This window comes from Triticum dicoccoides, chromosome 2B, assembly GCF_002162155.2.
Source record: "Triticum dicoccoides isolate Atlit2015 ecotype Zavitan chromosome 2B, WEW_v2.0, whole genome shotgun sequence".
NCBI classification, from domain to species: domain Eukaryota; kingdom Viridiplantae; phylum Streptophyta; class Magnoliopsida; order Poales; family Poaceae; genus Triticum; species Triticum dicoccoides.
Genome location: NC_041383.1, coordinates 375,753,089 through 375,766,370, shown reverse-complemented (window position 1 = coordinate 375,766,370; position 13,282 = coordinate 375,753,089). Strand labels below are relative to the sequence as shown.

At 47.3% G+C, this 13,282-nt stretch overlaps 1 non-coding gene across 1 annotated transcript; it reads right to left on the bottom strand.

Moving 5' to 3' along the window:
• Positions 1–8,826: 8,826 nt before the first annotated feature.
• Positions 8,827–8,899, bottom strand: TRNAT-UGU. Its single transcript has one exon. It is a non-coding gene; the product is annotated as a tRNA-Thr (tRNA).
• Between the last annotated feature and the right edge of the window lie 4,383 nt (positions 8,900–13,282).

Here is a 13,282-nt window from a genome sequence, read left to right as displayed (position 1 = left end):
GCCGCTCGACGAATCGTCGAGCTGAGCCTTGGGCGGACTGCATGATTAAATTCGGCGTCAGAAGGTACCATACATTAGAGGAGCGCCATGAGTTATTCTGGTATCCGGATACTTACAATTTTGCCAGGGGCTTGACCCTGGATGGCCATTCCTCCCCGCCGTCTTCGGCATCGGAGGCGTAGTCCGGCAGAAGGGTCCTCCCCTTTTTGGACCCTCCGGCCTCCCCAGTTGGGGCGGCCTTCCTTTTCTTTCCTCCCCCCGCTGGAGGGGGAAAGGCTTCTTCTTCTTCCTCCTCCTCGTCCTCAGAGGCGGAGGGTGCTTCGGGGTTGTCAGGCGATGAATCCGACACCACCAGGCGCCGGGATCTCTTTCGAGTCCCCGTGGCCTTCTTCTTGGCCTTCTTCTCCGACACCACGTGAGGTGCCGGAACCAGTAGCTTCGTCAAGCGTGCGTCTACTGGGCCTTCGGGCAAAGGGGCCGGACAGTCAAACTGTCCGAACGTCCTCTTCCAGTCCTGTCAAAGGAGCAGGAGTTTAGATCCTACATGGAGTCAAACTATGAAAATCAAGTGTCCCGTGGAGGACTAAAAGCAAGCTTACTTCGGTGGCTTGGCGCTTGGCGCAGAATCTGCGATCCTCGGTGACGGGAGGGGAGACCTCGGAGCTCTTGAATAGCACCTTCCAAGCGTCCTCGTGCTTTGTGTCTAAGAGCCGGGACAGAGTCTGGTGCTGGGCCGGGTCGAACTCCCACAAGTTAAAGGCCCGTCGTTGACACGGAAGGATCTGGCGGAAGAGCATGACCTAGACTACGTTAACAAGCTTAACCTTCTTGTTCACTAGGTCTCGGACGCAGGTTTGGAGTCCGGTCACCTCTTCCCGACTACCCCACAACAGGCCCATCCCTTTCCAAGATGTGAGACATGTGGGGATGCCAGATCGGAATTCGGGGGCCGCTGCCCATTCAGGGTCACGCGGCTCGGTGATATAGAACCACCCCGACTGCCACCCTTTGATGGTCTCTACGAAGGCGCCCTCAAGCCATGTAATGTTGGCTATCTTGCCCACCATGGCGCCTCCGCACTCCGCTTGGCGGCCGCCCATGACCTTCGGCTTGACGCTGAAGATCTTTAGCCATAGGCCAAAGTGAGGCTGGATGCGGAGGAAGGCCTCACACACGACGATAAATGCCGAGATGTTGAGGATGAAGTTGGGGGCCAGATCGTGGAAGTCCAGGCCGTAGTAGAACATGATCATGATCCCCCGGACGAACGGGTGAAGAGGAAAGCCCAGTCCGTGCAGGAAATGGGGGAGAAACACGACCCTCTCATGGGGCCCAGGGGTGGGGATGAGTTGCCCCTCGTCAGGAAGCCGGTGCGCAATGTCGTTGTGCAGATATCTGGCTTTCCCCAACTTTTTGATGTGCCCCTCCATTATGGAGGAGACCATCCACTTGCCTCCCGCTCTGGACATGGCTGGAGAAGGTTGAGAAGGGATGTGCGGACTTGGGCGCTGGAGCTCGAGTGCGCAGAAATGGATAAGCAAAGGAGGAAGAAGGTGTAAATGGAAAGGGTGGATCCTTATCCCCTTATATGGGCGGCCCAAACTATAAGCCCCCACCAGCCTAATAAAACTCGCTTATCTCCCAAGCACCGCGGTTAATGGCGCGGTTGGGTTACCCACGCCCATATTGATGAGAATCCCGAAATAAGGGGACACGATCTCTGCCTTGACAAGACGTGCCAAGGAAACTGCCTCGCTAAACGTGCTGAGGTGGAACAGTAAGACGATTCGAATAAAGGCTTGGCCATGGCGTGATGTCACGCTGTGGAATACATCAGCAGATTAGATTTGTGCAGGTATTATTCTCTCTACGGTGGTGTGTGGAACTTATTTTGCAGAGCCGGACACTATCCTTGTGTTCAACATCTTCTATGAAGTATTCGGAGGAGGAACCCGCCTTGCAATGCCGAAGACAATTTGCGCGCCGGACTCGTCGTCATTGAAGCCTGGTTCAGGGGCTACTGAGGGAGTCCTGGATTAGGGGGTGTCCGGATGGCTGGACTATGACCTTTGGTCGGACTCCCGGACTATGAAGATACAAGATTGAAGACTTCGTCCCGTGTCCGGATAGGACTTTGCTTGGCGTGGAAGGCAAGCTTGGCGATATGATATGAAGATCTCCTCCCATTGTAACCGAATCTATGTAACCCTAGCCCTCTCCGATGTCTATATAAACCGGAGAGTTTTAGTCCATAGGACGAAGAACAATCATACCATAGGCTAGCTTCTAGGGTTTAGCCTCTCTGATCTCGTGGTAGATCAACTCTTGTACTACCCATATCATCAATATTAATCAAGCAGGAGTAGGGTTTTACCTCCATCAAGAGGGCTCGAACCTGGGTAAAAACATCGTGTCCCTTGTCTCCTGTTACCATCCGCCTAGACGCACAGTTCGGGACCCCCTACCCGAGATCCGCCGGTTTTGACACCGACAGCCGGATTTAGGGGCTCTCAACCCGGTCAACAGAAAAAGCCATCTAAAGGCAGCAGAGATGGACATTCATGGCACCCCCGTGAAACCTGCGAATCACACCAACAGAGAATGCTGGGTCTTCAAGCAGGCCTTCAAGCTAAACGCCGAACACAAGGGGAGGGAGCCGCCATGTGAAGACGAGGACGAACCTCGCCAGCTGAACACTGGGGGACATAAATTTTTTCCACCAGAGGTCAAGACAGTGAACATGATTTACGCAACCCACATACCAAAGAGGAAGCGCAAACGTGCACTCCGAGACGTATACGCTATAGAATCCGTCGCCCCTAATTCAACCCATGGTCGGCCTGCCCGATCACTTTCCATCACAAGGATCATTCGACTAGCATCCGGCATGGAGGTTTGGCTGCCTTGGTGCTCGACCCAATAATTGACGGATACCATCTCACCCGAGTCCTCATGGACGGCAGCAGTAGTCATAATATAATATATCAGGATACTGTCCGCAAGATGGGGATAGACCCGTCAAGAATCAGCCAAAGCAATACTACCTTTAAAGGAGTAATACCAGGCGTAGAGGCCCGCTGCACGGGCTCTCTAACACTAGAGGTCGTATTTGGTTCTCCCGACAACTTCCGAAGCGAAGAACTAATCTTCGACATCGCTCCATTCCGAAGCGGCTACCATGCACTACTCAGAAGAATGGCCTTCGCTTGTATCAATGCAGTTCCGCATTATGCTTATCTTAAAGTTAAGATGCACGGTCCACATGGCGTCATCACAATTAGCAGAAATACAGAGCGCTCCCTGCGAGCGGAAGAATATGTGGCGGCTCTAGAAGCCGAACCACTGACCGACCTCGCAAACCCAAGTAACTAATCGGTGGTCAAAGACCACGGACACGGCTAGACGTGTTCGGCGCACCACTATTTGTAGCAGCCCAGATAAACCTGAGCTTGACTAACGGCTATACCCCCATATGTGGTGCTAGGGGCTGCTCGCACGAAAAGAATCCATAGTTCGGGTGGATCCTATTTACACTCAAGAAATTGAATTCTCATGGTTCATTAAGAGTAACCAACTTTCCGCATGGTCATACCAGACTCTTTCACCTGGCCTTTTCCTTTTTTTCTTTACAGATGACCATGGTGCTACACCCTTCTAGGATACGGCACAACGGAGACAAAGGCGCAGACGTGCAGCAGGGCCCCATTCAAAGGTTTCTTTTTAGATTATGACCCTGTGTAATCCTTTTTCCATCTCTTCTTAGTTCAAACCCTCTTGGTCGGCGTTATTGGCAAGTTTATTATTCGCTGATCTAAAATAGACGTTAAAAGGGCAGCAACCAATGTATTTTTGAGAACTATGCTCTCACCACAACCGCTCTTTCGGCACACCAGACTAATGCACGTACCTGGAAATTGAGGGTTCATTATCGAGGGCGGTATGCAGCCCAATATATGTTGTAAAGTCCGAATACCTTCGGGAGCATTCGGCGTCGTGAGTTTGGCCTTATATGCATCAGCTCTGAATCATGTCTTTGGTCAATAGTTGTGTTTGCCCGGCTCCCATGTTTTGCTACCTTACATTCCGCTCTATCGACTAAGGTGGCACCAGGAGAACTACTGCGATTGTGCCCTGGTTCATTTGGATGAGCACCTCAGTAGAGAAAGCCGAAAACTGACTGTCATGATAAAGCGCTAGACTGGTCAACCACTCGATGACCCAGCGGAATCTTCACGATTCCTCCGCATTAACGAAGGACCGGTTTCTCGGTCACGTATGTACATGCACTGTATTTGGATGAGCATGGACATACCAGGGGCTATATAGTAGCCCCACCGTCAAACTCCTATGGCTAAGTGAAAGTGTTAAAGCTATATAGTCTGATTGCCTTGTTCGCTGCACTATCACCTCCTTAATGGATCAAGACGTTGGATCAAGTGTGATTACATGCTTTGCCGAACACCCCCGCATTATATGCGTGGGGGCCAAAGCCGACGATTGCAAACTTTCAGGTTATATACATACATACATAAATGGCCGCACAGGAGGCACTACAATACTTTACGGGCAAAAGTATAAATATAGCCTTTATTATCAAAAGCATTGTTTTTACAATCAAGATACATGTCACAGGAACATGGTATTCTTTGAGCACTGAGCCTCTATTAAACGGGCACCTTCTAGGACTTCTTCGAAATAGTGCTCGAGTGAGTTCTGACCCCCAGGCGGACCCCTGGTTGCAATATCGGTGGCCTCCATCTTTGCCCAATATATCTTAACATGGAAAAGAGCCATCCGCGCACCCTCTATGCACGCTGACTTCTTAATAACGTCGATATGCGGCACAACACGAAGAAATCGTTGCACAAAACCAAAATAACTACCCGAGCTCGGTTCCTTCGGCCACAGATGATCCACAACAACCTTCATGGCACGCCCGGACAACCTATGGAGCTCGGCCCACTCGGCCATTTGCTCATTCAACAGCAGCAGACGCTTTGGAGCACTGAACTGCGACCAGAACAATCTTTCCACCTCATGATCTTTCCGATACTTGAAATACTCTGTCTCATCAGCAGCACTCTTTGCTAAATCGAAGTATGCGTCTGCAAAACTCCATAGTTGATCAAGAGGGGCATATTTCGGATCGCCGAACTTCGTTCACAATAAAAAGGGCTTCCCAGCCGCGATATCACTGGCTTGCGAAGCTCCTCCCGCGCCGCTCTGATTTCAGAGCGAGTTTCCTTTGCTGCTTGCAGGGCCTTCTCCAGGTCAGCCATTTTCGTTTGGTTTTCCCTTTTGAGAAGCTCATATTGGCTGGCGGCATTTTGTAGCTCAATAGCCATGTTGGCTATTTTATCCTCACTTTGGCGATGAGCAGCCTGTTCAACTTTTAATTCTTCGACTGCCCTCAGGGCGGCCGCATCACTTCTCCAGGATTACTCCTTGGCTCGGGCAAGTTCTGCCTGAAGGGTCTCCACGGCGGCAGCTCCATCTGCAGTCAAAGCATACTATAAATACTAGAATCATGCTCCCCTTAATATTTGCTGACCACCCGAATATACATACCCTGTGCCTCGTCAAGCCGCTTGTTTACAAGCGTGTTGTCCGCATCCGCCACGTCAAGTTGCCACCTTAATTCGGCAAATTCAGCAGTCCGGCCAGCCGCCGGATCTACAGCCGCATGCACACAAAAGCAGCTCTATCATTACCTAAGAATATGATCCTCTGCTCGCCTTGTCTGGACGGCAACCAGAGTCTCAGGGGCTACTATCTATACAAAGGACACCTTGCGTGTGTGGTACGGTCAAAAATATATATATCACTTTGCGTACCTCAAAGCCTCTTAGCAGGCTCGTAAAAGCTTCATTCAACCCACTTTTTGCGGATGAAATCCTCTCAACCACCGTACCCATTAAGGTACGATGTGCCTCTGAGATAGCCGCTTGCTCCAGATGACCCATCAATGTGTCTGGTTGTACACCGGACAATCCCGGGCTTTTTCTATTGGTCTCCTTAGGAGCCGGGAACTCCGGACTTCGGGCGGCCAAAGAATTACCTTCTGGCCTTTGCGGATCAGGAGAAATCCTCCGGGACGACACCTCAGGGTCGTCAGCCTCATGAGGCGGGGAAGCAGGAGGAGGCGTTTCACTCTCCATCATCTCCGGAAGAAGATCCCCCGAAGACGAACATTGTTGAGAAGGGCTATGAGCCAGACTGCAAAACATATGTCTCGGTTGTTATTCTCAGGAAAAGAGCAGGGCATATTTACTAAAGTGCCTTTGTTCACTTATGACTCGGTTGACGGCTGGCCCTCTGGTGGGTGCTGTGCGGTAAGGATGCCCTCCGGGGTAGGCCCCCCTGGTGAAGGTTTCTTCCCTCATTTGGAAACCTCTGTTTCCAAGTTTTCTGGGGCGGTCATTTTCTTCCCGTGGGGAGAGGGGATCCTAGATTCGCCCCCCCGATCATACTCCAATACGGAGGCACTAACTCCCCCGGTTAGGATGCACAACATATGAAGTCCGCTCTTGGCTTCTCTATGCCTCCCCTCATCTTCTCCTGATGGCACTTGATAAGGTGCGTGAGCCAGCATCCTGGTTAGTATAGGATCCGACGAGACTTCGGGAAGAGGGGCCGGACACCTAATCCTCTCCGCCTTTCTTATCCAGTCCTGTCCGAGGGTTATTTTTTAGAATAATGTTGTGACAAATATAATGACAGCATGTTCGGTCGCGGAGTTACTTACTTGGGTATCTGGATGGTTGCAGTTGAGACCCACGTCCTCGGTGGTGTCCGGACACTTTATTCGTGATCCGAAGAATAATCGCTACATCCCTTCGAGCGTCACACCAAAGAAGTGTTGAATGGTTCACGGTCCTTCCGGGTTGAACTCCCACATATGGAGAGATCGACGTTGGCATGGCAGGACTCGACGAACTAACATTACTTGAATTACTTTGACGAGACTGATATCCCTCTTGAGGAGATCTCGGATGCAACTTTGCAATGTCAGCACGTCATTAACTGGTCCCCAGTCCAGCCCCTTGTTGACCCATGATGCAAGCTGTGGCGGAGGGGTAGATCGGAAGGCTGGGGCGGCCACCCACTTTGTGCCTCGGGGTGCTGTGATATAGAACCACTCCTGTTGACATAGGTCAGACACCTTCGGGAAGGAACCCTTTGGCCATAAGGCATCGGCACCTTTGCTTATTATAGCACCTCCGCATTCCGTGTGTCACCCGTCAATCATCTTCGGCTTCATATTGAAGGTCATGAGCCATAAGCCGAAGTGTGGGGTAATGCGGAGGAAGGCCTCGCACACGACGATAAACGACGAGATGTGAAGGAAGGAATCTGGAGCTAGATCATGAAAATCTATCCTGTAATAGAACATGGGCCCTCTGGCGAAGGGATCAAGACTAAAGCCTAGCCCTCGGAGGAACTGGGAGATGAATACAACAATCTCGTTGGGTTCAGGAGTGGGGTTAACCTGCCCTTGAGCAGGTAGCCTGTGAAGGATTTCGGTGGTCAGATACCTAGCCTCCCTAAGCTTCTTGATGTCCTCCTCTGTGACGGAAGAGGCCATCCACCGGCCTTGAAGGTTGGATCCGGACATGGTTGAAGGTCTGGAGCGCTTAGACTGAACCTTGGGTGCTGGAACTCGAGGTAGGGGAAGGATCGGGCGTGGGAAGAAAAGGACAGGTCTTGACCTCTTTATAAAGAGGGTGAATATCAAGCGTCCTTCGCGTGGCCATTTGGAACTTGCATAAAACCGAGGAGTCATACTAACGACATGAACCCACACCCGTATTGATGAGAATCCCGTGATAAGGGGAACACGATCTCTGCTTCGACAAGACGTGCCAATAAAACCGCCTCGCAAGACGTGTAGCAGCAGGTTCGGAAAAACGGTTCGTATAATGACCAACCCGCGACGTGATGTCACGTTATGAAAAGTTGTCAGCAGATTAGATTTATGGAATATCGTGCTCTCTACAATGGTACGTGGAATTTGTTTTGCAGAGCCGGACACAATTCATGTGTTCAAAATCTACATTGGAGTATTCGGAGAAGGAACCCGCCTTGCAATGCCAAATACAATCTGTGCACCGGACTCATCGTCATTGAAGTCTGGTTCAGGGCTACTGAGGGAGTCCTGGATTAGGGGGTCCTCGGACAGCCGGATTATATACTTATGCTGGACTGTTGGACTATGAAGATACAAGATTGAAGACTTCGTCCCGTGTCCGGGTGGGACTCTCCTTTGCGTGGAAGGTAAGCTTGGCAATTCGGATATGTAGATTTCCTTCTCTGCAACCGACTCTATGTAACCGTAGCCCCTCCGGTGTCTATATAAACCGGAGGGTTTAGTCCGTAGGACAACAACAATCATAATCAGAAGCTAGCTTCTAGGGTTTAGCCTCTACTATCTCGTGGTAGATCAACTCTTATAATACTCATATCATCATGATCAATCAAGTAGGAAGTAGGGTATTACCTCCATAGAGAGGGCCCAAACCTGGGTAAACATTGTGTCCCCCGCCTCCTATTACCATTAGCCTTAGGCGCACAATCCGGGACCCCCTACTCGAGATCCGCCGGTTTTGACACCGATACCTTCCACCATCATCTTCGGCATAAGCCAACGATATCAGCCCAAAAAATGGAATTTCATCAAAATCTTTATTTATATATATATATATATATATTATTTTATTGTTTTGTATCTAGCAAAATTGTAAGGTAAAAAACATAAAAGATCCTGGATTCTCCATTTAATTCGGAAAAAAGAGATTCTTGTTCGTAGAACATCGATAAAGAAAAAAAAGCCGACTATCGGATTTGAACCGATGACCCTCGCATTACAAATGCGATGCTCTAACCTCTGAGCTTAGTGGGCTTACATAACGGAAATAGTGTAACAAATAGAAATAGGTATAGTATAGGAAATCCGTAAAATCTCAAATATTAGTTATTAATCTTAGCTATTAACTAGTTCTAAATTTGCTTGAATCATAACGACTTACTTCAATTTTGACCCGATCCCCCATGAGTATTCGTATAGAACTAGACCGTATCTTTCCTGAAATATAGCTAGGATGATGGTGTCATTCTCTAGCCAAACGTGGAACATTCCGTTGGGTAGGGCTTCCGTAACTAAACCTTCAAAAGTTACTTTTGCTTCTCTCATTTTTTTTCTCTCCTATTTTTTTTCTGTCATATTTTCTCTCTCCTATTTTTCTACTTTTAATTGAAAAATAGGAAGGGCGAGATAGAATTTGAGCACTATAGGTGGGGCGATTACCATATATAACATAAGACTTCTCCCCCAATTCTATTTAGTCGAGCTTCTCGATCTGTCATTATTCCTCGAGAAGTAGAAAGAATAGCAATTCCCATTCCACCCAAAACTTTAGGAATTCCTTGATAGTTGGTATAAATTCGTAAGCCGAGTCGGCTGATACGCTTTAAAAAGGTTCTTGTTCTATATATTCCTTTTCTAGTCTTTCTCTTTTGATGTCGCAAAGTTGAGACCAAGAAATATCTGTTACGTTCCTGATGTTTCCGAACTCTTTCAATAAAACCCTCTCGTAGAAGTATTTTAACAATGTTTTCGGTAGTATTTGTAGATACTACTCGAACTGTTCCTTTTTTATTCTTGTCTGCATTTCTTATAGAGGTTAGTAAATCAGCAATAGTGTCCTTGCCCATAAGACTCTAATTCTAGGTTCCTCCTAATTTTTCTATAATCAACATGTTTTTTTTTTCATTTTGGATTTTAAAACATATATGTAAAATACAATCTACTAAATTAATTCTTTGATCTCAATTTCGTGTACTAGTATTTATAATACTTCAGGAGCTAATGAAACTATTTTGGTAAAATTCAATTCTCTCAATTCCTCGGCAATCGCGCCAAAAACTCGAGTTCCTTTTGGATTACCTTTTTGATCAATTATAACCGCATCATTGTCATCATAGCGGATTATTATATCGTCTTCGCATTTGAACTCTTTACATGTACATACAATTACAGCTCGAATTACTTCGGATCTTTCTAGAGGCATTTTGGGCAATGTGTCTTTAGTTACAGCAACGATAACATCACCAATACGAGCATATCGCTGATTACCGGCAGCTCCTATGACTCGAATACACATCAATTTTCGAGCTCCACTATTATCTGCTACATTTAAAAGGGTCTGAGGTTGAATCATATTATTTTGATTTCAATTTGTTATTTCAATGCAAAAGGATGAAAGAAATATTGTCTTTCCAGAAATAAAAAACCGGGCATTTTTTATCTTCCATACCCCTTTTAGGGTTCTATATCTCTAATCGAATAAATTGACTTCGTATGGGCATTTTACTGGCAGCTATGGAGATAGCTGCTCTAGCTACAGTTTCAGATACTCCCCCCCATTTCACAAAGTATACGACCAGGTTTAACAACGGATACCCAATATTCGGGGGACCCCTTTCCCGAGCCCATACGTGTTTCTGTGGGTCTTAGTGTAACCGGTTTGTCGGGAAATATACGTACCCATATTTTTCCACCACGACGTGCATATCGTGTTATTGCTCTTCATCCTGCTTCTATCTGTCTTGCCGTGATCCAAGCGGGTTCAAGTGCTTGAAGAGCATATCTACCAAAACAAATACGATTGCCTCGGCATGATTTTCCTTTCATTCTTCCTCTATCTTGTTTGCGAAATCTGGTTCTTTTGGGGTTATAGTCGATGGTTCTCTTTCTTAGTTCCATCTCTACTGCAAAACTGGACATGAGAGTTTCTTCTCATCCAGCTCCTCGCGAATGGAATGAGAAAGCATGTAAATTTCTCTAATTCATAATATTCCAAAATATTAAGGTACGGATAGATACACATTAATAGATAATAGAAAAAGTTCGGTTTTTATATTGAATTTGTTAAAACAGAAAAATATAATATATAGTCAAAAAAGAAGATCTAGAATATATCCAGATGTGTGTGTATATTTATCTAAATTCTATATTTATAGATAATGTAATCCTTCTTAAAAAAATCCTTATTTTGACTCTTATTGAATCACGGTAAAGTATTCTAATTCAATAAGAATTTCGCGGGCGAATATTTACTCTTTCCTATCTTATTTGTTAATTTATAAACTTACCAAATAAGACAATTTTTTTGGTTTGTTCCGCCATCCCACCCAATGAAGTGATGGGATTCTTTTCAATAAAATCCTATGGAATCATAGGTTCTGTCGTTCCCACTGCTTCTCCTTGAATGGTTAGGTCTGAATCCCGCAATGGAGCTTCCAAAAAATTTCTTTCCGAGTTAATTTTCTCAGTTTTATTAACCCGAGCGGCTCTTTATTATTGCTTTAAATTTGTAGTTCTTGTTTCAAGTTAAAATTTTTAATTCTCTATTATTTTTATTATATTGATGCTTTATCACATTGCCTTTTATGATGTAATTCATAGACCATACATAGTGGAATCCTATATCTTATTTATTTCCTCTTCCTTCTTTCTATCATCCTTCCCTTTATCCACATCCCTTTAGGGCGGTGGGGAAGCGACTTGTCCTTTGCATGGAAGCATATACCTCCGGGGCTCCCGGCAGTCCGGTGATCGTGCTGCCGGACATGAGTGAGGGAGTCCTAGATTAAGGGGTCCTCGGAAAGCCGGACTATATACTTTGGCCGGACTATTGGACTATGAAGATAGAAGATTGAAGACTTCGTCCCGTGTCCGGATAGGACTCTCCTTTGCGTGGAAGGCAAGCTTGGCAATTCGGATATGTAGATCTCCTTCTCTGTAACTAACTCTGCGTAACCCTAGCCCCCTCCGGTGTCTATATAAACCAGAGGGTTTAGTCTGTAGGACAACAACAATCATAATCATAGGCTAGCTTCTAGGGTTTAGCCTCTATGATCTCGTGGTAGATCAACTCTTGTAATACTCATATAATCAAGATCAATCAAGCAGGAAGTAGGTATTACCTCCATCGAGAGGGCCCGAACCTGGGTAAAACATCGTGTCCCCTACCTCCTGTTACCATTAGCCTTAGACGCACAGTTCGGGACCCCCTACCCGAGATCCGCCGGTTTTGACACCGACATTGGTGCTTTCATTGAGAGTTCCTCCGTGCCGTCCCGATAAGGCTTGATGGCTCGCCTTGTTGTCGAGGACAATATCACTTCGGGAGGAACCCTGGCTGTAGGCCAGACTCTCCGGCTGGGCGATTTTGTCATGGCCGCCCATTCGGCTGCCACGCCGACGGTGACTTCTCAGGTCATCAAGAACAGCCTCCACGTCATCTCGGAATTCACTGAGCAGGTGGATCCAATGGAGCTCTCCTCCCTAAACGAGCTCTTGGATCGCATCGCCGCCCTGGGAGTCGCTATGGACTATGATCGGATCGGGCTTAAACCCGACCAAAGGGAGATTAACTCTCTGCCGGTCACCCATCAGATAGTGGTGGTGGGGGAACAAAACAGCGACTCTTCGTTTATTTTGAAGACGAACTATGTTCGGATTCCTGAGCTCACCGAGCCGGATACCCGTCTACGGGAAGACATAGCCCAGGCTCCGAACTTAGAATCGGGCAACGGGCCACACATATTGGGCAACATCCTGGAGCCCGAGCTGCCTAGTTCGGGAGCTCCTTTGCCCCTGGGTCTCAGATCAGATTAGGATTTGGACTTAAGTCTACCCACCCACCCAGACACAAGTGATCTTTCCACATTAGACAAGAGCCCCAAGAGACAGTACATCACTTCTCGGTCAGATTCCTCCTTGTAATGAGCAAGGTTCAGGACTGTCACGAGAAAGACGCAATCTCATTCTTTTGCAAAAATTGCACGGAGAAGGGAATTCTCAACGCCTTAAGTCGCCATGACATAGCACACTTCACCGACTTGGCGGCCATAGTACAGAAGTACTGCGTGATGGAAAGCACCTGGAAAACCCAAACAATATTCTAGGATCCTCCGGCTCTAACTAAACCCCTAGTCCGAACTAAAAGGGTGCGCTCTGGCAAGTCACCCAATCCAATCACAAAGAAGCCAAAGCCCTCTACAGGGCATGGAACCGTACTGGAGGGATGGCTCAACAAGCCATGCAAAATTCACAGCACACCGGGCATCATACCAACACACAACCTTAGAGCATGTTGGATACTCCGGCAGGTGGCCAAGAGCGGCGAGGATCTCCTCATCAACAATACTGCAGAGCACCATCCCACGGAGAATAACAATACAGTACTGACAGTCTTCAAGACTTTCACCTCAAACAATA